We start from the raw sequence: 8,284 nt of genomic DNA on the forward strand, positions 1-8,284 counted from the left end.
CGTTGCCGGACAGGAAAAAAGACAAAAAGGAAAAAAAAAAAAAAGAGCCAAACACTGGAAACACTTGGAAGTGGGTTCACATATGGACCCTGCCACTTGCTTGCTGAGTGACCTTGAGCAAGTGAACTTGCCTCTCTGAGCTTCAGTTTCCTCCTACCTTCAATAGGGTGATGGAAAATGAGGTTGCTACATACAGTAACTTATAACTAACATAAAGCCTTATGAACAATCCATATAATTGTTATTCATAGACACAATATAAATAGTTAACACATAATGGTGTGTAAATACAACAGTATAAATATAAATATATGAAGCACAAAGGACAGTGCCCAGCACTTGTAGGTGCTCAATAAGTGACAGCTGTTCTTATTATTGTCGTAATGATTCTGAGACCCTTGCTCTTGGCCTGGCCCTGCCCCAAACCACACCTGGATCCTTCCCCCTCCTTTCCTCCTGTGACCCCATGAAATCTAATCTCCAGCCACTGACTTCCCAGAGGGCCTTCTTTGCCACCAGGACACAGAGCCCTCACCCCCCAGCTCTGCAAGGGTCCCAGATACAGGGATGGAGAGTGTGAAATAGTCACCTAGAGCCCCACCAATCCAGGAGAGCCAGGAGTCTGAGACACATGTAGCAACATGGGCGGGGAGATCCTGATGGGGAGACAGACCCAGGGACAAGAACGCAGGACCCACTGGGGCACAGCACACAGCCAGCATCAGACAGACCCACGGAGACCAGGGCATGGGTACAGCATTGCCAATCCAGGGACACACACATGGGCAGGGGAGTAGGGACACCCCTGGACACAGTCAGCCACTGATGGCCACTGGTTCTCACTAGTGAGGAACTGCACACATTGCGTGTAGACACATGCTTGGTACACAGTCCCGGAGAAAGTGTCATGGACACCCCTGTCCTGCAATGGAATTGCACAGCCACCTTCACAAACAAGTCCCCAATCCTCCACCACTTCCGCCTTACACCGTATGAAATCTCACATGTGCAAAATCTCACACACATCTGACATGCTCGTGTGAGCACACGTGTGACACAGGAGTGCATCTTCCTTACCCAAAAACAACTTCCTCACTGTTTATTAGCACTACCTGGACAAACAGAAAAATAAACATCTCCTTATTACACAGTTTTTTTTTAAATCAAAGAATGTCCTGCCCTTGAGGAACACACGAGCCCTTGAGAAAGCCAGACTGTAAATCAATAATTCGAACACGATGTGAAAGTACTTATGACAGGGGCATTGCAAAGGACTCTGGGAATACAGAGAGAAGAATGACAGGCTTTTTAAAAATATCCACTGATATATTTTGATTCGTATAGCAAGAAATCTTCTTTTCAGATATCACAACCTTGATGTGACATTTTCCAGCAGACAATAAAAAAAAGAAGATTGCCATACACATAAAATTGCCACTAGAAGAAAAAAAGAAAGTATTTGTCTCAATCAGGGTGGTACTTGAACGTAAACATTTTAGGTGGCACATAATTTAAATGAAAATACTGAGTACATTGCATAAATACAGGAAAATATTCAGATCAGTAAGTTCGTTCACATTAGGTCATCAGAATGCATTACAATTGTGTAACAATGTCACAGAATGGGATTATTTCCATAGTATGACCCTAAAGGATCCACGGACTGTGTGTTTTGGAAACAGCAGTTCTCAAAGTGTGCTCCCTGGATCAACAGCATCAGCATCCTCTGGAATTTGCTAGACGTTCAAATTCTTAGCCCTGCCTCAGCACTACCGAATCAGAAGCCCTGGGGGCGGGGTGGGGGGTAGGTGCGGGTACAGTCTGAGTTTTAACAAGTCCTTCTGGTGACTCTGATGCAGGCTTTAGTCTAAGGCTGAAGTCACTGTTTTTTTTATTACATCTATAGTTTTCTGTATTGATACCTCAATTTGCTCAGCTTCTTTAAAAGTATATTTCAACACCATGGTCCAGGGTTCCATCCCTGTACTGGCCTGCCACCAAAAAACAAAACAAAACAAAACAAAAACAAAAACAAAAAAAACCCCAACCAAGCTAAGGCAAAAATACATACATACGTACGTACATACATAAGAGTACATTTCATGTCATTTCCATGATTACACAAAAAATATTTCCATTAACAGTCAGAACAGGAAACACCTCTTGGAGTCCCCTGGAGGGCCTCATAAGAGTGCCTAGAACCCAAATGCCCGGAATGAACTTGAATCTTCTCCAACACAAAGGATCAGTCTCATTTAACTTCAGCAGGACATGCCTGACGTCCATTTTTCAGATACACCTGCTGCAGGTGCCTTTTCTCAAAGGTTCCCTGGGTCTCACAGCCCCCTTTTGGTCTAAACCAGAGCTCGGCAACCTTTAAGGTGCCGCGAATCACCTGCAGGGAGGAGTGGGGCTGGGGGGGTCCCGACAAGCTACAGACTCCGATTCAGCAGATCTGGAGTTGGACTTCGGTTCTCCCTTTCCTGCAAGTTCCTAGGTGATGCCAGGCGGCTGCGGGCCACTGTGTGAGTAGAGAGGGTCTCTACAGACTGACAATCCCCGCTGAGACAGGTAAAGCAGAAACACATCCCAAATGTGGAACCTGCCACCAGGAGGGGTGGCGGGAATAGGGGCGAGCAAGGCCAGGGCGATGCAGGGAAGGGGTTGGGACTGAAAGAGAAACTCAGACGAAATTCGGAACGAAGCCTGTGCAGGAAGATGAGTCCCAAACTCCTCAGGGCTGGAAAAGCTTTGGCCCAAGCGCTCCTGCGGGTGGGCGGTGGAAACGCTAAGCCAAGCCCGGGGACGGGGCCCAGTTTCGCTTGTAGCGGATCCGGGGAGGGGAGCCCGGAAGCGGTCGCGAGGTGGCGCCATAGCACAGAAATTGAGCACCCTGGTTCTGGAGTCCCGGAGCCCAGGTTCAAATCCTCCCCCTGCAGTTTACGTGCTGTGTGAGCTTGGACAGGTTACTCACCCTCTCCAAGCTTCAGTTTTCCTCATGTATGAAGTGGACATAGTACACACTAAAACTGGTTACACCTTGAAGTTCTGAGATCTGTAGGGAGGTTTCCCTTTTTTTATTGTTTATGTATCGGTCATTGGTACATTCTCTCTGCTTTTTTCTTTATTGGTTTTGAATTATAGTTGCAACACTTTTTTTTTTTTTTTTTTTTAAGATGACCGGTAAGGGGATCTTAACCCTTGACTTGGTGTTGTCAGCACCACGCTCTTCCAAGTGAGCCATGGGCCGGCCCCAAATTGCAACACTTTTATTAGTCTTTTCAAATTACCAAAGATAATCAACACTTGCTTTGTGGATCTTCTCTATTTTTTATTTGTGGGTTGTTGTTTTTTTTCTTTAATTGGATTTTATTTCATTAGTAATAAGTAGCATTAGCTTCTATTGTGCATTTGGTTTTTATTATTTCTTTCATTCTACTTGCTTTGAGTTTATTCTGCTGTTCTTTTTCTAACATTTGAGATAGATGTTTAGCTTGTTTATTTCCAGCCTTTTTTCTTTCCCCACATTTTAATTTAAGTCTTTATGCTTCCTTTGTAGGATTGTTGTGTAGCTTATATAAGATTTTTTAAAAATATATGTGCTGAGATTATTTCAGGCACATGGAAAGTGCTCAGTATGTTTACCAATGTTGGTGTTGGTTTTGATTATTATTAATCAGGGGCCTTAAAGACAAAGATGCAGGGGAGGAAGCCTGGATTGATTATGTTTCATTTTCTATTGCTGCCATAGCAAATGATTACAAACTTAGTGGTGTAAACCGACACAAATTATCTTACAGTTCTGGAGGTCAGAAGTCCAAAATGGGTTTCAATGGGCTAAAATCAATGTGTCGCCAGGGCTGTGTTCCTTCTGGAGGCTCTAGGGGAGAATCTGTTTCCTCGCATTTTCCAGCTTCTAGAAGCCACTTTCCTTCCCTGGCTTGTGACTCCTTCCTTCCTTGTTAAAGTCAGCAAGATAGCATCTTTAAATCTCTCTCTATTTCCTCCTCGCTGCTTGCTTTCCACTTTGAAGGATCCTTGCAATTACTTTGGACCCACCCAGATAATCCAGGATAATTCCCTTATTTTAAAATTAGCCAATTAGCACCTTTAATTCCACCTGCAGCCTTAACTCCCCATTGCCATGTCATATAGCATATTTACGGGTTCTGGGGACATCTCTGGAGGGCCATTATTTGGCCCACAAATTAGTATATATTTGGTTTTACTGCAATGGGGAGTATTCTTCTGTTTCATATGGAGAGAGGTTGTCTGGGGCTGCACAGTGTCGAGGCCCAGGCTTCTTCTGTCTTGTTGCCCCATTATCAATATGTGGCTTCCTCTTCATGGTCCAAGATGACTGCTTGAGATCCATCCTTTGCATCTGTGTCCCAGTAACATGTGGAGCAGGAAGGGAGGGAGAGAGGGAAGGAAAGATGGAGCTGCCATTTACTGGGATGAGAAAGATTATGAAGGGAGCAGATTAGGGCAGGTACGAGCAGGAGTTACGTTTTGTACATGATGACTTTGAGGAGCCCATTAGACACCGTTAAATTGTTCAGTAGTCAGTTTGATGTGTAAGCCTGGAGTTCAGGGGTGAGGTCTGATGATCTAAACGTGGAATTTGTATCACTCAGCTTTTGCTGTGCAATAAACAGCCACAAAAGTCTCATAAACACAGCACTAAGCACTTACCTCAGGCACCTGCAGGTCAGCTGGGGTGGCCAGTTTGGGCTGGGCTCAGCTGCGGGGCTCTGCTTCACACTGTGGGTCTGGCTGGCTCTGGCCTGAGGCCAGGCTGAAGCGGCAGCTGCGAGCCAGGGGAGCTCTTCTGATTGCAATAGTGAGCGCACAGGAGGGCCAGGGGAAGGGGAAACCCGTGAGGCCACTTGAGGTCTAGCGTGAGACCTGGCACACTGTCACTTCTGGACATAAATCATTGGTTTATAACAGTCACATGACCAGGTCCAAAGTCAAGGGAAAGAGAAGTAAACTCTACCTTCAGTGAGGCCATGGCAAGGGTATGGATGCAGGGAGGGGTGAGGTCACTGTAGAAGTGGTGTTGGGTTCTACAACCACTAGAATAGATAAGCATGTCACAGGTGGGTGAGAGAGAAGACCGGGACTGGGCCCTGGTATATTCCAATGCTTAGAAAAGGGGAAGGAGAGGAAGAGTCAGTAAAGAAGACTGAGGGCAAGCAAACAGAGAGGTGGAAGGACATAATAAATCATACGTCTATGGAAAAATAAAAAGTAACGGGTAAGAGCCTGGCACTGGGTTGAGGGGTGCAATTTGTAATGCGATGTTAGTGAGGCTTGACGGGAAGTCTGCTGTGGGTGCTGGGAAAGGTTTCCTCAGCGACAAGGTAAGATGCTGCACCTTTTCTTCTGGACATTGTTATGAGGATGTTTTGTCTGGAACCATGGTAGCCACCTTGTGACCATGAGGAAACCTCACTTGAGGATGACGCTGAAATGTGGAGGACAGCAAGGCTGAAAGATGGGAAGAATCTGGATTACTGATAACACTGATGTGACTTTCTGAATTAACCCATCCCCGGTATATTTTATTCTCAGGCTTATTCTTATATGAGATGACAATTTTTAAATTATTTAAAGCAAGTTGGACTTTTCCATTATTTAAGAAAAAAAACCTTGATAAATATATTTGCAATTCATATACAGTAGGATAGTTCTATTTGTTCTACAACTGTATGTGATGTGACAATATTTTACTAAAAAAAAAAAAAACAAACCCCAACAACCTATGAGTACTCAAGAAGCTAAGAAACATCCATCAAGGTCCCAGGGATGAAAGAAGCCACCTGCTCTTGCCGGCAATGGTGTTCAGGACCATGGAGAGCGCCAGCGGCACTGTAGGCTCTTCTTGTGGGGGTTCCCATTGGCCAATCCCTTTCATGGATCATTGTTCAGAAGATGGCAAGGGAATCTCTAGGATCAGAGTCTTTGCTGCTGGCTTATCAGGTGGTCCAATTTGGATCTGAGCTTGAGATGGTTTTCTATGCATAAGAATAAAGCTAATTTGTCCTTCTCCTTAAAATCAGAATTGGAGATGTGAATTTGGCATGTGTTAGACTGCCTTATCATTCAAAATATTTTCATCCCTTTCCAAGTGAGAAATCCATTTCTTGGGGAAAATTATAAATCTCTGCTCTGTTGACTTCAGGCTTGCCTATATCATTTGTTTTTGCCAATGAAACAGGGCAGAAGTGAAGTAGTATCATTTCTGAACAGAAGCTCTACAAGCCAGTGCATAGTCCACCACATGCTCTTATCTCTCTACTGAAAGACCGACAATGTCCCAGATAGGGCTGCACCTTCATTCCAGATCCTAGTGAGGAGCTGAGACTCAGCCTATCCAAGATCCTATCAGTCAATGCAGAAAAAGCATTTGTCAAACTTTGACGCACAATCTAGTTTTTAAAAATCTCTCAGAAAAATAAGTAATGGAGAACCTCACTTCTTTAGCTGGATAACAAACACCTACAACCCCCCCTACAGCTTATATTATACTAAATGGTGAAATACTAAGTGCTTTCCCCCTAAGATCAAGAGGAAACCAAAGATGTTCTCTTTCACCATCCTTATCAACATAGTACTGGAAGTTCCTGCCAGTGCATTCAAGTAAGAAAAGGAAATGAGAGGCATATTGATCAAAAAGAAGAAATAAGAGGTTCCAGTCAAGATGGCAGAATAGATGGTCCCCGGCATCACTCTCTGCCACAAATGAACCAATTTACAACTCTAAAAAAGCAACAACAGCCAAGCTGGGGCCACTAGAGTTCAGGGGAAGAGGAGGAGAGACCTATGGAGTGCATGAAGGTGGGAAAAGACAAGATGAGAGAAAGAAAAAACTGCTTGGAGCATTTTGAGGCATGGCCACTTTAAGGCTGGAGCTGCTGAGTGCACAGAGCAGGAGCCAGTGAAAGCTGCAGCTGTGCCCTTCAGATGGAGTTTCCTGGAGGGGGCAGGGAAGAAGATGGCCTTGGTGGCCCCCAGGACAGCAAGACACTAATAGTTTTCCCATGGACCCACACAGGAGTGAGTAACCACGACAGCTGAAAAAAAGGAGCCACTCAAAGGCCTGTGAGTCATTGCATGGGACTGGCATATAGGACATCCCATGGGAAGTGTTTGGAGCATGGGCGGTGGGGGAGACAGACCAACCGGGAGAACACTGGGACACAGCAAGGCCAGCTGATCTGCCCCCCAATCAGTACAGGACCACTCAGAGGAGACTGGCCAGGAATATAGAATTGCATGGGGTGCAGTTTGATGAAAAGACTTAGACCCAGATCAGGAGCACCAGGTCTCTGGAGAGCCGGAAGTACCTATAAGGTCAACCATTAAACCCTGAGCTGCACAAAAAGCCTTCCCTAGGGAAACAGCAGCAAAGCAGCAATTTAGCTCAACCACACAGCTCAAATACTGGTTCCCACAGGAAGTTCCCCCATTTTAGAAGTAGGCAAAGGACAAAAAATTAGTTACAGCCCAGGCACGCTACCAGCGCCTCAGGGCCTGCCAGGGCACCTTAGGTATGGAGCCAGGGGCTGGAGCCGCCTCCCTCAGCCAGGCATAGTGCCAGCATCTCAGGGCCTGTGTGGGGACATGAGGCTTGGAGCCAGACACCAGACCCCCTGCCTACAACCAGGCACACTGCCAGTGCCTCCAGGCCCTACCGGGGTCCTGAGGCACAGAGCCGGGGACCGGACCTCCCCCACAACCAGACACACCACCAGCTCAAAGGAGCATGCCAAAAACATCACCTCCATGGGGGTGGCCCACCACAGCCACCACAGTAACCACAGCTGCCGCAAAAGTGGCTAGACATCACAACCACCATGCAGCTGGGTCGCCAGCCACTGGAGTGCATTGACACAAGGAGAGTCACCAGCGGAGTCCAAAGAAAAGAAGAGGATGTCTCTCTCCACAAAGCCCATTCCAGAGTGACAGAAGAAGCATCTGCTGTATGATAATATTGGGGGACCTGAACACACCTCTCAGCATTGGACAGATCATCTGCGCAACAAATGAACAGAGTAACCATTACCCTTTCAGAGAGAGAGAAGAAATCTAGGGTTATCAGTGGTGGGATGGGGCAGGGAGAGGGGGATGGGGAGAGACTGGACAAGGGGCATAAAGAATAAGTACAATTTAGGGCTGGCCCGTGGCTCACTTGGGAGAGCGTGGTGCTGACAACACCAAGTCAAGGGTTAAGATCCCCTTACCGGTCATCTTTAAAAAAAAAAAAAAAAAAAAAAAA

This window comes from Galeopterus variegatus, unplaced genomic scaffold (assembly GCF_000696425.1).
Source record: "Galeopterus variegatus unplaced genomic scaffold, G_variegatus-3.0.2 Scaffold2898, whole genome shotgun sequence".
Lineage (NCBI taxonomy): Eukaryota > Metazoa > Chordata > Mammalia > Dermoptera > Cynocephalidae > Galeopterus > Galeopterus variegatus.